Here is an 18,352-nt window from a genome sequence, read left to right on the forward strand (position 1 = left end):
CGCAAGTTCCGCCGACGCGCCACTACGGCGCCGTGAGGTAACAGAGCTGAGGTCGTGAATGCTTCGTTTTGCCTTACATCCAGACGCAGCTAACGCTACAAACTTATGGGACCAATCAGACGCCGTCAAAAGCGCAAAATCGCGAAAAGTCAAGGTGTTCGTCATGTTTATGTGTGTGTGCTATCATTGCTGAACAAATCGTAAACAAAAAATGCCCAGTGACTTGCGCTTTTGACGATGCATTACTCGTAGCATCCGCTGCGTCTATCTGAAACGAAGTACAGCCCATTAGAGTTGAAATTTTCGCATGTTGGGATTATAAATTTTGCACAATCGTTCATCCTACGCCGTAGAATTTTTTAGAGTGCAGCTCTTAGGCGCTCGTTTCCCGCTTGAGCGGCGACGCCGTCGGCGTAACCGCGTGTTGCATTATGGGACGTTTTCCATAAAGACGTCACACGTGACGTCACGTGTGACGTAACGCTCGTGACGTTATACGGCGCTAAACTTAGCAGAAAACGTCTCCACTAAATGTAACGGAAAATGTTTCTGTTAAAGGGCCACTTAGCTTCATTTTTGGTTTTGAAAAAACAATGCAGTCCTCTTCAGTATCGCCTAGGAAGACCACACGTCAAATATTACGACGCAGTTCTGTCTAAATGTTTCTTAAACGGTCCGGCAAACTTTACAACTCGCCAAGTTGCCGAAATCGGCTGACTCGACCGGGCGAATTCAGGCGCAACCAACAGCGCAGTCAAGGCTACCTCATGGGCGGAGCCAACATTGAGCTAAACGTCATCACCATGGCCCCCTTTTGCTTGTTTTTACTTCTCCGATCCAGCGTAGCGCATGACGTCAGCAACGTTTCCTCTCGGCGCTCAACGGTGTCCACGTGATTGGCGTACCCGCCTGTGCAGCTCGCTTCTTGGGAGCAAACCAACCGCCCGCCGTGGTCCCGCCGTTACCGCCGTCTTCCGCGTCACAACCACCGTCGTCGTCTCACCGTTTGGGATTATTGCCTCTCGGAGTTTCGTCCACACTATGGACACCACGTGCGCAGAGTCGCAGACTTATGCCGCAGTTGTGCAGACATCGTCGAATGCCGTAGACACCAAAACGTGGCGAAGAGTGCGATGCAGACGACACTCGCGCCTGCCGCACGCGGCACGCCCGTCCCCATCCCGCCCGTCGTTGGGCCGAGGACCACGTGACATCTCGTACCACGTGATGGCCATTTACTTGGCGGCCCGAGGCCAATGTTGCCGGACGGAGCCGAAGTTTCGGTTTCGATTTCCGCTCGTGTTTAAAATTAGATTTAAAAATATATATCCCATTTTTCGCGAAGCAAACGACGTAGTGTCTTTTACTAGGGCTTTTTAATTCGAAATCACTCATTATCCCGAAATCTTCGGAATTGAGGGGAGTTGCCCTTTAAGTTAAGGGGGGAAATATTTTTAAAGGGAAATTTTTTCGTCAAATCTTGCGGGCAATTTTTTCTGTTTCATTTAGGGGGACATTTTTGGCTAATCTTTTCCACTGAATTTATCGGGTAAATTTTCCCGCCAGATGTAGCGGGGAAATTTTTCCGAAAAATTAGCGGGTAAATTTTTCATATAAATTTAGAGGGGAAATATTCCCGCCAATATTTAGCGGGTAAATTTTCTCGCTAAACTTATCGGGGAAAAGTTTTCGCCAAATTTAGCGGACAAATTCACCGGGAAATTGTCCCACAATTTCCCTGTAAGTTCCCCTCCGTACTCTTCCCTCCCCTCGTACCCTTACCTCTTCCTCCTCAAGAGCTGCGCTCTAATTCGGCATTACAGAAATGTAAACGTCTTTCATTTCTTTTTCTCTATCACAAACGTCTGTAAGTTACACTTCCATGACTTATTGGTCTGAGAATGTCAGAGCGCTCTGAGCGCAGTATGTCAGAAAGGATGAAAAGCATCCCGAGTAGCTATGGCAGCTTTTAGGAATGCCTGTATAGGCCCTTTCGATATACAGCCCTCTGTTGGCAGCTGTTAAATCCCTGCATAATGGCGGACTTAAACCTCAACGTCACGGCACACTGAAAAAAGAAATACCCACAGAAAAAGGTCATGAGGGCAGTGACGTTGCAATTTCGACGCTGTTTGATTGGCTGCTCGACTCGGAGTGATGGCCACGCTCCGACCTTTGCTATTTTACGGAATGACTTGCGCGTTCATCGGTGCACTCATTCCGCCATTATGGAGTGGATCTGACCTTCTAATAATCGGCAGGTTATTTTCGAAACGGCTCTATTGAATCCAGATCAGAAAACAAAGGCGAGCACCCGAATTCGCCATTAGAGACGGCGGAACGATCGTCTGCCACCTCCAGTTCAGCTGGACGTTTAACTGCGAGTAGCTTGAATATTTTTTTGTATGAGATATATCACTGTCTACAAACAGTATATACAGCAAGAGAAAAGAGCACCAAGTTTACTGATGCCGGTGTAAACTTTCGCAGGATGTACGATTTGTAAGGAACAATAAACGAATTCTGCGTTCAGTAGATTTGAATATTACTCTGTAGGGCGACAGGTATGTGCATCTACAGTGCTTTCTTTCACAAAACATGCCACCGCTTTTCTCTTCTCTGGCCTGGTGATCCAGTGGCCGGATACTTGTTGAAATGCATGCACTCGCAATTGAGATAGTAAAAAAACAAAATCAAATTAGGTCATTTTTACCAAATCAGTTCAGATTACAGCGTAGAAGAGATATTTTAAAAATGTGCAGAAGTGCGCACGGAAACCACAAATTGAATCCCAAATCCATCTCCACCTGTCTACCGCCTCTGAGCCAGTTAACCCCCGGCAGAGTACATACGCAAACTTCGAAGAACTCGTCGAGCGCCAAACTTTTCCGGGGTTTCTTGACGGCTTGTCAAAACTGGCTGGCCTTTACCAGCCCGCTCGTTGTTGGGACAACTTCGAGTGCGCAGCGGAAAGGGGGAAGGGAAACAAAACAACCGGGGGCGGAAGAACCTCTTACGATAGCGCTGCGGCCGCCCCCTTCTGGACGCCAGCCGAGCGCAGGGTTCTCCGTAACGAGGGCAGCTGTGTACTCCCTGTCAGCCCACGATGGATCACAGCGGGCGCTACGAGCCATCGGAACCATTGCAATCAGCGTCACGTGAGTGTCCGGAGAGACGCGGTAGGGATCGGAGCGCGTAATCACGCGATACGTTCCAAAGCGCTGGACTGGCTGGGACGGCTCGTAGCTCTCCGCTGTGGTCCGCCGTGATAAGGTAGAAGCGGAGTACAGAAACCTCAACCCGACCCTGGCGTCGGTCGAGAAGGAAAGGGGGGGGGGGGGGGGGGGTCAGATAACCCCCTCCTTCGCCCGAGGGACAGAAAGGGTAACCAGTTACACTGCAGCAGCTAATGGGCCGTCAAGTCTGAGTGACAGCTTCGCCGACGCCGCGCTCCGGGGCTCCTGGCCACCGGCAGCAAATTCATCAGGGCCCCGTCTCGTTTCTAGGGGACCGAAGAGAAGAGAGCTCTACGCGGCACTTCCCTTTTCTTCCTCAACCCCAGTAAAAGTGAAATTGGCGGAGGCCGCCGCAGCGTCGTCGTGTGTGCATGTGTGTGTGTGTCTGTGTAAGCGTGCCCGTGTGCGTGTGCGTGTGTGTGCGTGACAGCGCGCGCTGTAGGGGGAAAGTATAGCTGGTCGCTGCTCGGCTCACTGACGCGATGTCTTGCTGTGCAGCACGGTCGAAGTCTCGCTGACTGAGCGAGGAAGCAGCGGTGGATTCGATTGCTCGTTGGGCAGAGTGAGGCCTGATTGGAAGAGGCCAGTGAGCGCGCGGCGGCGGCGGGGTGGTGAGCAACGGACAGGAAATTTGAATTTTCCGCTCGTTCGCACCACCTGCCCCTCGTCCCCCAGACGCGTCTCCTCGAAGCCGCAGTCGTGTTATTAATGGTTGGGCCGAGAGCGCTGACCGTGAAGGAAGGAGGACCACCCCTCTGTGCCAGTGGGAAAAAAAAAAAAAAATATCGGTCGCCGTGAGAGGGTTTTAGGCCTAGCGGCACAGGGGGAAGCGCTGCGTGCGCCGTTTCCGGTGGGCTGTGGTGCTGTGCTGTTCGTTGCTGCTCGGTCGGGGTGGGAGCAGCCGCAATCAGGTAGGGACGGACTACCGTAAGCGGCAGCTAACACGTAATGAGAATGGGCGAGTACTTCGGCTAAAGTCGGAAATGGGCAGAGGGCTTTCTTTTCAATCAGAGCGCCGTTCTTTGTCAGTTTTGGTTGCTCGACTAACAAAAACAATGCACGCTTCGAAGTTTTTTTCTTTTATCTTCTTTTATAATGCAGTCACCGAGCGTGGCGACGGACTAGCGGATTTCTTGGTTTTCTCGCATTGTTCATTTATGACTGGTTGTGTCTCGTACCATTCGTACGTCGCAACGCTCTGAGTGCATGCCTTTCTTCCCGGATGGACAATGTTGATATAGAATTGTTTTAAATTTGAAGATAGTTATTCTCGTGTTATCTTTTTTAGGCTAATATTTCAGTGGGGCTCATGGAGCTTTATTCTTGCAAAAGCAAACGCAAATCAATAGCTTTTCTTTTTATTTTACAGTCATTGTTCGAACTAAGCTTCTGCACAACCCGGTGATCTTGGCTTCAATTCCTACCCTTACCCGTTTATACCTGAATGAGTATAGACGCTTTACAGCAGCTGTGCATGGGCGCCGCCATAACTGACCTTCAGTTTTTGTTCCCTCTTATTCCGTTCGCTTCACTTCATCATTACCACAGCAGGACAGGTTATTGCTATTTTAGATGCTACTGTGTTCTTGTGCTCAGCATAGTCCCTTGTGAAAACCCGTCAACGCCCGCTTCAGTGGCTCGGCATCTCGGTAAGACAAGAGAAGGGCGGCTATGGCGGCTCAATCTGGCGCGTGTGTAAAGCGTCTATAGGAGCGCCGTGCGGGCACGTGTCACTACTGCGTGATGAACGTTAAATCCCCCAGACCAGCAGTCGTGCTCCACTGGCTATATTTCACATCTACAACGGGGACACCAGACGCCCGTCGTGACTGATTAACTTCCCGCACTCTGAACATAAAGAAAACATAATTACATTTAAAAAGAAGCTGACTTTTCATCCGTTTATTCCTGTATATTACCTGAAATTACTTGTTTGCGATAATATCCTTTCAAAAGTTTGTGATGACCAATCGTTAATGAAAGGTAACCTGGGGGGGGGGGGGGGGGGGGGGGCGCGTGTAAATTGTATCGCTCATCTGTGTAGAAATTAATTCGTTTGCGCATTTATTAGAGACAGCTATTGCGCGCACGCTTCTCCAGAACGTAAATACACAATGTTATCTAAAGCGAAAAGTCTTAGTGATTGGGGTTATACTTCATCTCACCCTAGGATGAAAAAAAGGCAAAAGCCACGGACCACCAGATCCAATCACAACTCACTTATAAATTGCATCGTATTTCGTTTTGATGCACGTGTCGGTCCCTGCGTCTAGGATCACGAATGGCTATGGGCGGACAGTGGTTCGAATTTAATAGCAGTGAGTGACCCATCAATTTTACATCGCAAAGAAAGCCACGATATACAGGCTTTTTGCAGTGTCGAAGCTATAGAAAAGATGCAGCGCTTTTTGATTCGGACCATTATTCGTCTACCCCTAATCAATGTTAAGCATGTCATAGTTTAGTGTGGAACGTGACTGGACCTGGCGGCCCGTGGTTTTGGCCTTTAGTCCATCGTAGGATGAGACAAAGTATAGATATAGCGGAGCCTTCAAGGTAACAAAAAGTCACAAAGCCGAACAGCCGCAAAACGTCGGCCATGGACACCATAGCCTCACCATACCTTAGCTTCATTTTGTTACAGAGCGCCAAAGGCATCAGAAGCCACGTATTCGCCCTGCTCGTAGCGTGAGCGACTTTGCCTTTAGTGACGACAGTATACATGCCAGGAGGCTGGAGCGCAGTTTAAAATAAAGCAAATTTATGGTAATAATTGAAATTTTACTCTTGTGTACTTGGTATGAATTCCAGTGTATACTTCTAATGCCTAGTGTGCGATGTCTTATGTTAAAGTATCCGGGTTTATAAACCTACCCCACGATTTTTTTTTTCTTCCTTTAGCGGAAACGTGCAAGATGGCCGTTTTTGAGAATCCCGTTTTGTAATCACCACAGATTTAAGTTCCGCCTTAAATAACAGTTTTTGTTTTGTTTTTTGGGGCTGTGAGAGTGTTAAGTCAGATAAGCTGTCATTACATGTCGAGATATACAAGAAGCGTTAAACTTCATTTATAATTTTATGATTTGTCACGCAAAAATTATATATAGGGCAAATATTTTTTTTCTACAAATGAATCAAGTTTTTGGTAGATTCTTGCGAACTACTGATAAGAGACCTTGATGAAACCAAAACATACATGGGCATAATAATCGGAATAATGAAGTTGTAAAGAATCAAATATGGACTCACTTTTGCGTCGAACCAGCGTGCTTAAAAACGGCACTTGGCAAATGTTCACGTACCTGCAAAAAAACAAAATGCAAAAAACAGAAGTTAGACAGGCGTGCCGATATTAGTCAACTTTAATTATAAACAACCTCCTGCCAAGCGACTCACCACTATGCCAATGAAAGTCAAAGTGTAGCACACTTTTTACGCAGGATGATGGCACATCCTAATATTTTATAAACAGTTCAAGGCTTTCAAATATGTCCGGGGTTGGTTCAAATTTATATATATAGACACTCCTCGGCTACAAAATACTGCTCACGTTTGGTATATTTTATTAGTATACAGCGTTTAAAATTATTATAAAATACAAAGCACTGCTCAACTGCCCTCATTCGGAGTGGCGTTAATTCCCTTATCAGTTCTTGCTCAGACTACACTCGATATCTCTCGGTGGCTCTAATAAATTGATCCGATTTTATTTATCAACAGCCACAGATGTTCTTTCAATGCATCGTCCAAAACGTCACTCCCCTCCGCCACTTGAGACAAATCTACACCAAGCTATTCCAGTATACAAAAAAAAAAATAAAAAAAGAAACAGAAAATGTTTTTCTATCGCGAAAACAAATCCGTAAGGATTAGGCGTCATTCCACGCTGTGTAGCAAGACTGATGAACATTTATTCGTCAAAGCGCCACGTGCTCGCACAGTACCGCTATCACGACCAACGCACCTTCAAGCACCGCCCGACAGGAAAAAAAAAACGACCCCCAAGCTAATCAAAATGCCCAAAATATTAAAAAAAAAATAAAAGAATAGGGCACACCAAAAAAATATATCACCACTATACGTCACCGACCTGCCGGCCGGCGCCACCAGCATCGTTCCTGTCGAGGATGATAGCCGTAATCTCTCGAAAATATCGTTCTTCCCCTTTCTTGATCCCCATGCGGAGGCGAAGAGACGGATGCGGAGGATATACGGGTCGAGGATTATCCGCAGCGTGGTGGCCGCGGCCACGCTAATCCCCGTAAAACCGAGACCTCCCCTGCCTCCCACGATCAATTCAATAATTCACGCAAGCGGTAAGAGGATCTCCGCGGGCCGAGGCGAACAATCGCCACCGTCTCGCTGCAAACGACGTGTGTCTCCCGTCACTTTTTTGACCTGCTGGACAGTACCTAGTTTTCGGGAACGTTCTCTTCTGCTGCGCAGAGATTTACGTCACAGAGCCTACCTCCAAGGTGAGCGTATCATACGTGTAATACTAAAATATATACTATAAAAAAAAAAAAAAAATTCTAAATTGGTACTGATCGATGGAGTTACCAAATCCGATAAAGGCGGCTTCAAACATGAAGAAAATTACACGAAAACAAACGAAGCTCGCAAGAATCCCCACAGTGGAGTGGGGGAGCCGCTAAAGCCATCAGTAAAATCCCCAATAGGACAACGGAAAAGGCGGGATGGGGAGGGAGGGTAGGGTATTCAAAGAAAATCCGGGAAGCAGGTTGCGCTGATAATGGCTCGAGAATCGTCCCGACAGCTTCTCGAGAGATATATCAATGTTTGCCGCGAGTCGGGGAGGAGAGCAGGGAACGACTCCCCACGGCCGCAAATCTGCGCTTCCAAGGTAAACAAAGGGCTCCCGGAAAGGCGACCGAGGGATTTTGGGAGGCGACGGGTGCAGAGGGGGTGCGCTAGACAACACCGCTCTGGGGGATGAGGGGAGGGGGACGAGGAGGTGGGGGGAAGGGGGCGACGGCACTCCGACCACGGGGTGGCCCAGCGCTCGGGCGCTCGTGTGCGTGACAGGACTGTTGCACAAGCGCGCCGAGTGGAGGGAGGGCAGCCCAGTGACCGGAGGCGGCGGTCGAGGCTTGCGGGGAACGGGTGTGCCGCGAGTCCTCTCGAAATGACATCGGAGGCTCGGATGCCGTGCGTGGCGGTGAAGCTGGCTCCACTCACGCAGGCGCTCGCACGCGCGGCTAACCGCGTGCTTCCGCCGTTTGAACCACTCGGAGCAAGCTGTAATGGACCCTTGTGCGGAGGCGGGTTTGGTCGTGGCAGGAACGGAAGGATTTGGCGTTCGTTTCCGTGTTTCAGGACGGCTTCTATTTATTTTGACCTGGAGATAAGGGCAGGGGTCTTGTCCGCGAAAAAAATGTCGACGCAGCATTCGATGTGTATTGATTTAGAGTCACTGGACTTCTTCCTCGGGGAACAGAAACACGTAGCGTAGTAGCGGTAATGGCGAGCGCGTAAGCGACGTGGTAAACATTGACATCTCACCACCGAGACTTGGTGCCGAAATCTTTCGTGTTCGCCCCAATTTGTGAATTAATGCGTCTGAAGTTTAGCACTGCGATTTTGTCATTGAATGTGACATCATCCTTTGATCACAACAAACGAAAGCAGACTATTTGGCGTGAATTACAATTGAATGATTACATTTTATATAAGTCCTTTTTCGCAAGAAACAAAAACCAAATCGTGTTTGATTGTTTATATTGACTCTCTTCTCTTCCGGCATTGCTTTCCCTACAACTCACAAGGCAAAGCACAGCGCGACAAGTCTCGCCGTGCGTGTCTGGGATAAGCTTCGTACTGCTTCAGGTTTGCGTGGAAAGGGCACACAGTTTGAATTCACGTACACATACATAGTCTAGTTTTCACAAGCTCATTTACAACGGCAAGCAATGTTACAAACATTCCCACTTCTTTAATTTTTAGCTACTCAGCTACAATCTGTACATTTTATTTTACTGTCAGCTAGCGTACCACATCTATGTCTACTGAAACTAACAGCTTCTGTACTGTGTTCTCACATATTACAGTATTTTTTCTAGCAGTTAAACCCACAGAAATAGGCAGAGGAGGGAGCCGCGGATCTCTTCCCTGCCGACTCGCAGTACTGCAAAGACGGCAGCGGACACACACTTCTCGCTCTTCCGAGAAAAAAGGATCCGTTCCAGCCACTACCGCCCTCAAACGCCGGAATAATTTCTGGTTCCCTCCCCAGCCGAGCAAGCGGCAGGGCCGCAGCGACGACGGCAGTGGGCTTAGCTCGACCCCGAAAGTGGCTAGGACCCCCAAGGGAGGAAGTGCTGCTTCCCGGCCAGCGTCAACCATATCCGGTCGCCTGAAAAATAAAAGGGCAGCCGAGGGAAGGACCGTCCAGAACCCCGCATGGCGGAGGGAGAGCCACGCAAGAAAGAAGACGAAGTGGGGGGTGGAATGACCAAAAGCTATTCCCCTCCGCGTGCCTGTTCCTTCCTGCTGCCCGCTTGGCTGTCCACAGACCCGCGCTGTACAATCAATATGGATACCGAGCCGGGGAGACGGCGACGGGTCAGTGAAGGGAAGAGGGCGGTGGCGAAACGGCGTGTGTGTGCGGTCCGAAATGGCTGTCTGCGGAAACCTTCTGATCCTTGCGGAAGTCTTTGGTCAGGACGTGGGTTCTTGCGTGGTTGGTGTTGGGGGAGATGGTGCCCGAAAGGCCCTGGAGGGTTAGTCTCGGGAATTTTTGAGGTCCTCGTAACTTACACCTACGTTGCGGTTACTCGGTGTATCGAATCAGAGTGCGATTGTGTCAGGTTAGGTTGACAGAAAGCTCTGTTTAGGGGAAAAAAATAGTATTGCTTTTTTTTGTTTTCTGAAAAGCAGTTCTCACAAAAGCCATTGTTCGTCTTCGCGGTGCGTTCGGTGTGATCATACATGATGTACCAAAAGTTTTATGATATAAAATAAACATGCTAAAGCGTGGAATTCTTTTTCCAGATGTTATAAAATGTTAGAGTGACGCAAAGTGGAAGAGCTGTCTCCGTAGTAGAAAATGTTTATCTGAGCTTCACGAAGTAAACATAGAAAAGTATTCTTCGCAACAAAAAAAAAAAGAAAGAAGAAGAAATGCATGGCTTTTTGTGATTACAGGACATAATATATGTATATTTTTTATATTTACATGCTTATGTTTTAGAGACAAAAGAGGGGAGCTGATTCAACCAATAAAAAAATAACCTTATGCCAGATACTATCATCAATAGGCGAGTGCTGCCATTCCTTCATTTTCAAGAAGACTATTTTTTTCCGTATCGGAGTGCAACCCTTGGCAACCTAGATGAACCTATGATATGTATAACTTTATGTTCCGAAATTTAAGGAGGTCTGGAAGTACCATTGATGGCAGCCTTTTATGTCTGCCATTAATAATTAAGTACTCATTGATCGTGGCTAGCCCGTACTTTGTATTTTGTTTTTGCCCAAATATTTGTCCAGCTCTTCCCCTATGTAATGTCTTCCGGACTTGAGGAAGCAACAAATAAGTGAATCCGAACAACATCAGTAAACCTCCTCCACCACTCTCTCACCATAACGCTGGGCCACACCACAGAACTCAGCCTAGATTCACGGACATCTCGTCAACAAAAAACAAGGCCACAGATTTACGTAGCTTAAACCAAACTCCCAAGACTGCTTACATTGAAGAAACACGCGCGCACGCGCGTTTCTTCCGAATCTCTGGAAGAAGCGCACAGGCCGTACCGAGCAGCGCCCGATAGCATCAAGCGCCGTCGTTAAGAGTCCCAGCGAGGCGCGCGCGCGCTCTGGCTGCGGAGATTGTCGTTCTCGCCAGGAAGTCGTTTCCCTAAGCGGCCAGTCCGGCGCGGCCGGCACCCACACGCCGGTCCGCCGACGCCTGGACAGCGGCCGCGCAGAATACCGCCGGCGCGGCTAACGACTGACCGAAGTGGCCTGATCTGCGGAGGCCCCCTCCCGCGACCGCCGAAACACGAACCTCGGTCGGAGAGAGGAGGGGGCGAAATCGCCGCCTCCGCGATCCTACTTAACGTCTCGCATTTCCCGCCTGAATGGTATACGAATAGCCGATATTCCGTCGCTGCCTTCTCCTCGGACGTCTTGGCCTTTCCCGCCTCGCGCTTTTTCCGGGTTTCCATAATTAGGGCGGCTCGGTGTTTCTGCGCGTTTATGCGTGTTAAGCGAATGGAGTTGACGGTTGCGCAAGTTAAAACCCGTGTCGTGTCGGCCGGCCGGCCGCTGCTTGTCTTGACAATACATTTGTAACTGCGCATTCGCAGAGCGCTTGCGAGACCGTAATTGTGCAGAAATATGGGATGCTTCTCGACGTAGAAACGACTATCAACCTTCCCTTTTTTGCGTGGTATTGTGGTTCCTTTTTTGCCTCGAAATCGTACATAATATGAATAGGACGCATTAACGTGGGCACGTAATACGGGGAAAAGATGCAAAATTCTCACTGATAGTCTGGTTCGTGAGATTAAAAAAGTACGTCATATTACCTCAAGTTGACGGGCTCCTTAAGAAATTTCCAAACGTGCTTTGTAACGTGTCCGTGCTGGTAAAGGCGTATTCGCACGAAGGAGAACTCCGTAGACGGATGTTATGACATCAACAACCCGTGAAACTCCGTCCACAGCTCTACCAGTCACACAGACGGCAGGGAGCCGTGAGGGATATGAGTGTTACCAGTTGAATTTAGCGATCGCTTTTTCAACAACAACGCGAAGGTATGCCGTAAGGGCAGCAGCGATGCTGGAAATGGATGACGACGAAATTCTACCTTCTAAAAGATGGTCAGGCGAAAGGCTAGATGTAGGACAAGGAAGTCGCGATACAAAACCAGTTGTACCAAGATCTACTCGAAAGAGACAATGCCGAATATCGAAGACTCTTTCGAGTGCCCCATGACGTTTTTACGGTTTTCGTTGAACTACTGGCCCGCGTCCGTCCGCGAATACAAGAAGCAGGCAACAAACATGAGGCGTCCTTCGAGGTTCTGATAGTGTTTTTAATTTCAGCAGCTGCAGTGTGCATATATGCATTGAACAAAGACGTCCCTCAATCACTGTGCACGGCGCAAATTGCGGGAGCCAAGGAATAATTTATCCGGGAATTGTTTTCCCATATCGACGCCTTGACGTTTGTCTTCCAGTAGAGGTCGCTGCTTGTGGCCCACAACACCGAGAAGGGCTCCAACGAGGGAAATGAAAAATAACGCGGCGTCGTGATTTAACTTTGTCCTTTCACGTGGACCAACAACAGTCCGAAGCGCGCGAAAAGTGCGCGAGAAGTGCGCGATGCCCCCTGTGGCCAGACGAGGCCAAAAGCGATCGCTAAGAGCAGCGAAAAGCGAACTTCTGCGCCGCCCACCTGTCAAGCGCTCGTGTTGCCAGAACGAACCCTCCGCTCCTCCGCCAAGGAGGAGGACGGCGCCGCGAGGCGTCAAGAATGGATGACGTATGTCTCACATGATGCGCGCTCCGCGGAGAAAATTCGCGGATTTCTTTTTCGTGTAAATACTTCTTAAGGGGCCCTTAAAAAGTATAACAATATTATATATTGTTTACTATTTGTGTTAATTTGTAGCAGGATTAGTAGAAATACGATCTAAAACGTTTTCAAGTGCTATTTCAAGATACACTGGAGTATATGTGCTTAATCAAAATTGAAGGCACACGGTCAGAAATGCTTTTAAAACACGGAATATATAATACCGCAAAATGTATTTGCTAACCGTAAAATACTTTCTAAAATAAAATGTTAAGTTGGTCAAAGTGCATACGTCGTACTAGTACCCCCGTTTTCTAACTAAACTCTGTCCTCTTGAGATTCAGTGACGCTGTACGTGCAAGTACACAAGAGGAGGGTATATATAAAGTTATAAATTATATGAAATATCATACATTAGAATTGTGTAAATACGACTTCTTTAACCTTACTACTTACTCCGTTTAAAGAAAACCGCCCCTATTTTTTAACAATATATTCTTTCGTTGTTGTCATGCGGAATCTTCTGGTTGTACCAGAAAGAATTAATAAGCTGCGATCAATGTTAAAGCACCCGGAGAACAAATAATGTTTACAATTATGATGACCCACAGGAATCCAACTGAGAAGACACTAAAAGCAGTATAGTTAAAACAAATTATGATAGGTCCGAGCTCCGCGTGAAGGTAGCACACGCTTGTAATAATCTCGAAGAAAAAATCTCGTTACCGTTATTCTCGCGGATTTCCCCACACAACCGTTTTGACGTCAGAGGGCTACAGAATCTACGTTGTTTGGTAGACGGTGTATATTCTGCTTTATGAAATAGAACACTAGTTGAATCAACACATCCAGAAACACACTTAGTGCACCTTCTGTACGTCACCTTTAAATCCCTTGAACGACACTTTTCCGGACAAATCGATATACTGTTATTTCGGGGGTAATACAAAACTTAGAATAATGCTAAAAAGATCAATCGATGGCAGCTTCCTTATAAGTACTGCTTTTTTTTTTTTTTTTTTTTGCGAACAACCCGGATTATTGCGTGGTCGACGCCTTTCAACATTTCTGTGTGCAAAAATTGTTAACCAGGTAAGCAGATATTTAATTAAATACGCCGATTAAGAAAATATGCGAAACGGTATGCGTCGTGACACCAAGCTCTATACAACGATCAGGCCTAGATTGTATGAAAATATAATGTACATAATGGGGACGAATTCGCATGCCCTAATAAAATAAGTTTTCTTATTCTGTTAGTTGTCACCTTTGTATACAATACTCATCATATATATATGTATATATATATATATATATATATATGTATATACCTACATTGGCTGCCCTACGGCGGCCGGTAGCATCAATAAATAAAATATATATATATATATATATATATATATATATATATATATATATATATATATATATATATATATATATATATATATACATATATATATACAGAAGCCGACCTGAAAACTACGAAATGTGCAAATAAGTTTAATCACAAAGTATACTTCGCTATATTAGTTTCAGACTTTTTGTTTTGTTTGTGAAGAGTACGAGGGGTCGTTTATTTTTTCTCTGAAAGACGCTAAGCTAGTAACCACAATCTAATCTTGTATGGATTCGTTTGAGTCAAATATTATTTTATTATATTTCCAAAAAAGCTGCGATCATATACAAAAGGAATTTATTTACAAAGACGTGTGTGCAAATGTTGAAGGGGACAATTACTCTGATTTTGCATTATAAACCAGGATAACAATACTTTGTTAACTGATTAAAGGCAACCCAGAAATTATTTTATGTTGTGCTACCCTGTTTGTGTATCGTAAGAATGTAAAACTCACGAGAAAAAAATATTCTAATTTCAGTGAAGTACAAAGGATGAAGTCACCATTCGCTCAACTAAATAAATATGTAAACTTCTGGTACATTTTGCATCTTCAGGTTGGATCTACGGAAGAATGCATACTTCCTTTCACCAAATATATGCAGTTTTCTTTCTTTCCTTTCGACGTTTGACTTTCAAGACCTCTTACAAAACACGATTTATAGAGTAAGCTATGATAGGTTTCGATTTTCATTCAGTCGAACTTAAAATGGACTTCCTCTCAAAACGCCACATAAAAGTCGCAAACGTTTTGAAGCAAACAAAACAAAATGCCTTACTGCCGGCGCTTCCAAATGCAAAGGTATTATGTAAGTTGTTTACATCAGAAACCGGCTGAATACGAATTCACTGTCTAAAATATGAGTGTGCCTCAGAAACAGCGACATGCCTTCATTCTATGCAACTCGTTTTTGTTTTCGTTTTTTTTTTTTCTCAATGTAATGCATTTTGAGGGATCATTTCTTCTGTTCGTCCTTTTGTCAGTTGACATTACTTCGGGTCGCCTGGTGAGCCAATCGAAATCTTCGCAATATGAAGCCCAACCGAGCGCGAGTGCAAAGACGCAAGAACGATGACTTCAAGATACAATTTATTTATTTATTTGTTTTAAATTCTGATGCATTGTCAGTGGACTCAAGCACTTTGACGAGAACAGCATTAATAACCCTCTAAGCAAGGACGCTGAAAATATGTAGAGCTTGTCATTAATGGTCGAGCATCGGGCCTCAGTGTTTCCGCTGTTGCAATATATTTTTTTTTGTGTGGGATAACATTTTTATAGAGCATACAATTCTTGAAAACAAAACAAAAATACATACGTGTAAAAATGTAACAGCCTCTGAGTGAAGCTGCGCAGGACCTACGCGGGGCATGTCAGCACAAACGGTTTGGGTGCCATAAAAACCCTATAAAAACGATGCGCATACGAACTTCTTTAAGACTAAACCAAAACAAAAGCTTATCCCACCAGGAATCAAACTCAAAACTTCCCGGTCCGCAGTCCTATGCCCTGCCTCTGTGCAAATTCGACTACTTTTCACGCGTACAGCCTAAGTTGTATGCCCCAAATCTTTGACTGCAGTTACCACATACCGATTCCCCTTCGTAGTGCGCAGTGGGGTTATATAGGAGGGGGACGGCATTGAATAAATGACTCTTTTGATCTTCATTCCCCGCACGACTCTTCAATGTTTTCTAAACACATGTATACCGTCATCCTTAACTAATGGATTTCATGGATCACCCAACTTCGCAGATGATTGTCGCCGTTAATTATTAGCTACGCGTTTCTTTCACGATATAATTGCGACTATACTTCGTTTCATCTTAAGTCCAGACGCAGTTGACGCTACGAGCTAATCGGACGAATCAGACAGCGTCAAAAGCGCGGCATCATGGTGTTCGTCATGTTTCTGTACGGGTTCTATCATCGCTTAAGCAATCGTAAAAAGAGAAAGACCCATTGATTTGCACTTTTGGTGCTGCCTGATTGGTCCGATTAGCTCGTAGCGTCGGCTGCATTTGAACTTAAGGTGACACTAGGTATAATATAGTGTTAATGAAATTCTAGGGTCTGTGCATAGATGGGTGTTTCATCCCAACCTGCTTACAGTCGGGTGTGCGTGTGGTCGGTTTCCCCGCACGAGCACGTACCTTGCGGCAAAGCCTAAAAATGTTGGGCAAGCCGCAAGCAAGAGTAAGTGTGCGCTGAAGTTAAGAGCTTAACGTGACGATATCAGAGCTGTATGTGCCGCACAAAAAGTGAGACGCGTAACACTGAGTCACGGTGTGCGTGTGATCCTGAATACATCGCGAAAGAATTACTATTGCTATAAGTTTACGCATCCGAAGCTACCTCCTATAATGTACACATCGCGACATTGTTAGCGCGAACACAACATCGGCGCATTTTCGCATTTTACGTCTAAATAGCATTAGCGAGCACAAAGTTTATCGCTTACATTAAAGAACTAAATGAGCTTTTGCCGTAGCAATACTAACTTGAATGGCGTCCCTTGGCTCCAAAAAGAAAAATTGGAAAAACCAGCGATTGCTTGTTCGTGCTAACAGTGTCGCGCTGTGTACAATCCCCAACAAGCCATCGCGGTTTTCTCTGCATCTCCCACAGTATTGAAGGTCTTTCATGAAAACTACTGAATTTGTTTACAGGGATGGTGAACCGAAATTTGGATTTCAAAAAAACAATGCTGGAGATGTAGGCGGGACGTACAATCCCTACAACACTACTAGTAAGGCGATATCTCGAATGGACGGCCGTATTTTTGGAAAAAAAAGCCGAGAGTGAACCAGGCCGACGGTGCGCGTGACGTCAAGCTACCTAGTTTCCTCCTCTCTTCGCTTCGCTCCCTCAAGGCCGCGAGGCGGAGAAGACGCGAGGCCGTCCCCTCTCTTTCTCGGAGAAACATGACGTCAACATTCCTGCCAAATGCGCCTCTTTTTAAAAAAAAACATACGGTTATCCGTTCGAGATATCGCTGTATGAGTGATGTTTCGGTGTTTGTAGCATCCCGTTGCAAGCTTTTGCCGCGTGTTTTGGGGAATCCAGATTTCGGGTCAGCATCCCTTTAAAGTGCTCAATGGGGCAATAACCAAAGTGGTAAATTGAGGTTCCCGCCACTACCCTTGTAAAACCAAATGTGAGAAACACCAAAAACGAGTTTGCGTGAACAGTGTCGCGCAGTGTACGTTTCTGAAATAATAAGAGAAGGAACAGACACGGCGGCACGTCTTTGTGACGTCCGACTGTGTATTTATTACTTCAGCGTTGTATAATTCCACCAACATTTTCAACTGCTAAACTTTCTCCTATCATTTGAGCTGCCATCTTGTATTAAAGCGCAGCTCTTAGGCGCCCGTTTCTGGCTTGAGCGGCGTCGCGGTGCATGATGGGTAAATTTCTCCGCTAAATCTAGTGGAGAAATTTCCCCGCTAAATCTAGCGGAAAATTTTCCCTGATGAGTTTAGCGGAAAACATTCCTCGACAAATGTAGCGGAAAATTTCCCCGCTAAATCTAGCGGAAAATTCTACCCCCTAAATTTAGCGGAAAAATTTCCCCGCTAAATCTAGCGAAAAATCTTTCCCGCGAAATTTAGCGAAAAATTCTGCCCACTAAGTTTAGCGGCTAAAATTCGGCGCGAAATTTAGCGGAAAACTTTTCCCGCTATATCTAGCGGAAACATTTTCCCACTAAATTTAGCGGAAAATTTTCCCCGCTAAATCTAGCGGAAAATTCTGCCCACTAAGTTTAGCCGCTAAAATTCCCTGCTAAATTTAGCGGAAAAATTTCCCCGCTAAATCTAGCGGGAAAGTTTCCCCGCTAATTTTAGCGAAAAATTTTACCCGCTAAATTTATCGGAAAACTTCCGCGTTAAATTTAGCGGAAAAATGTTTCCGCTAAGTCTAGCGGAAAATTTTCCCCGCTAAATTTAGTGGAAATACTTTCCCGCTAAATTTAGCGGAAAAAATTCCCCGCTAAATTTAGCGGAAAATTTTCCCCGCAAAATTTAAAAGAAAAAAATTTCTCTCTAAATCTAGCGGAAAGTTTTCCCCTCCCCCCGAGGTCACGTGATCTCTCCCCCAAGGTCACGTGACCCCCCTTTCCACCCCCCCCCCCCGAGGTCACGTGACCCCCAAGACACGTGACTCCTCCAC

The 18,352-nt window shown here is 46.1% G+C and overlaps 1 protein-coding gene across 2 annotated transcripts in view; it reads right to left on the bottom strand.

The window, feature by feature from the left end:
- The window catches only part of LOC8032458 (synaptogenesis protein syg-2), a 341,997-nt gene that overhangs the window by 152,225 nt on the left and 171,420 nt on the right, over positions 1-18,352 (bottom strand). The window contains exon 1 of one of the 2 annotated variants that reach the window (XM_042290114.1): positions 6,486-6,532. The exons of the other annotated variant lie outside the window; for it this stretch is intronic. The gene's annotated coding sequence lies outside the window, so the exon portion shown is untranslated. Of the gene's footprint in view, positions 1-6,485; positions 6,533-18,352 lie in introns of those variants that run through there. 2 annotated transcript variants of the gene reach the window in all.

The sequence above is a fragment of the Ixodes scapularis genome, unplaced genomic scaffold, assembly GCF_016920785.2.
Source record: "Ixodes scapularis isolate PalLabHiFi unplaced genomic scaffold, ASM1692078v2 PGA_scaffold0__279_contigs__length_252992795, whole genome shotgun sequence".
Lineage (NCBI taxonomy): Eukaryota > Metazoa > Arthropoda > Arachnida > Ixodida > Ixodidae > Ixodes > Ixodes scapularis.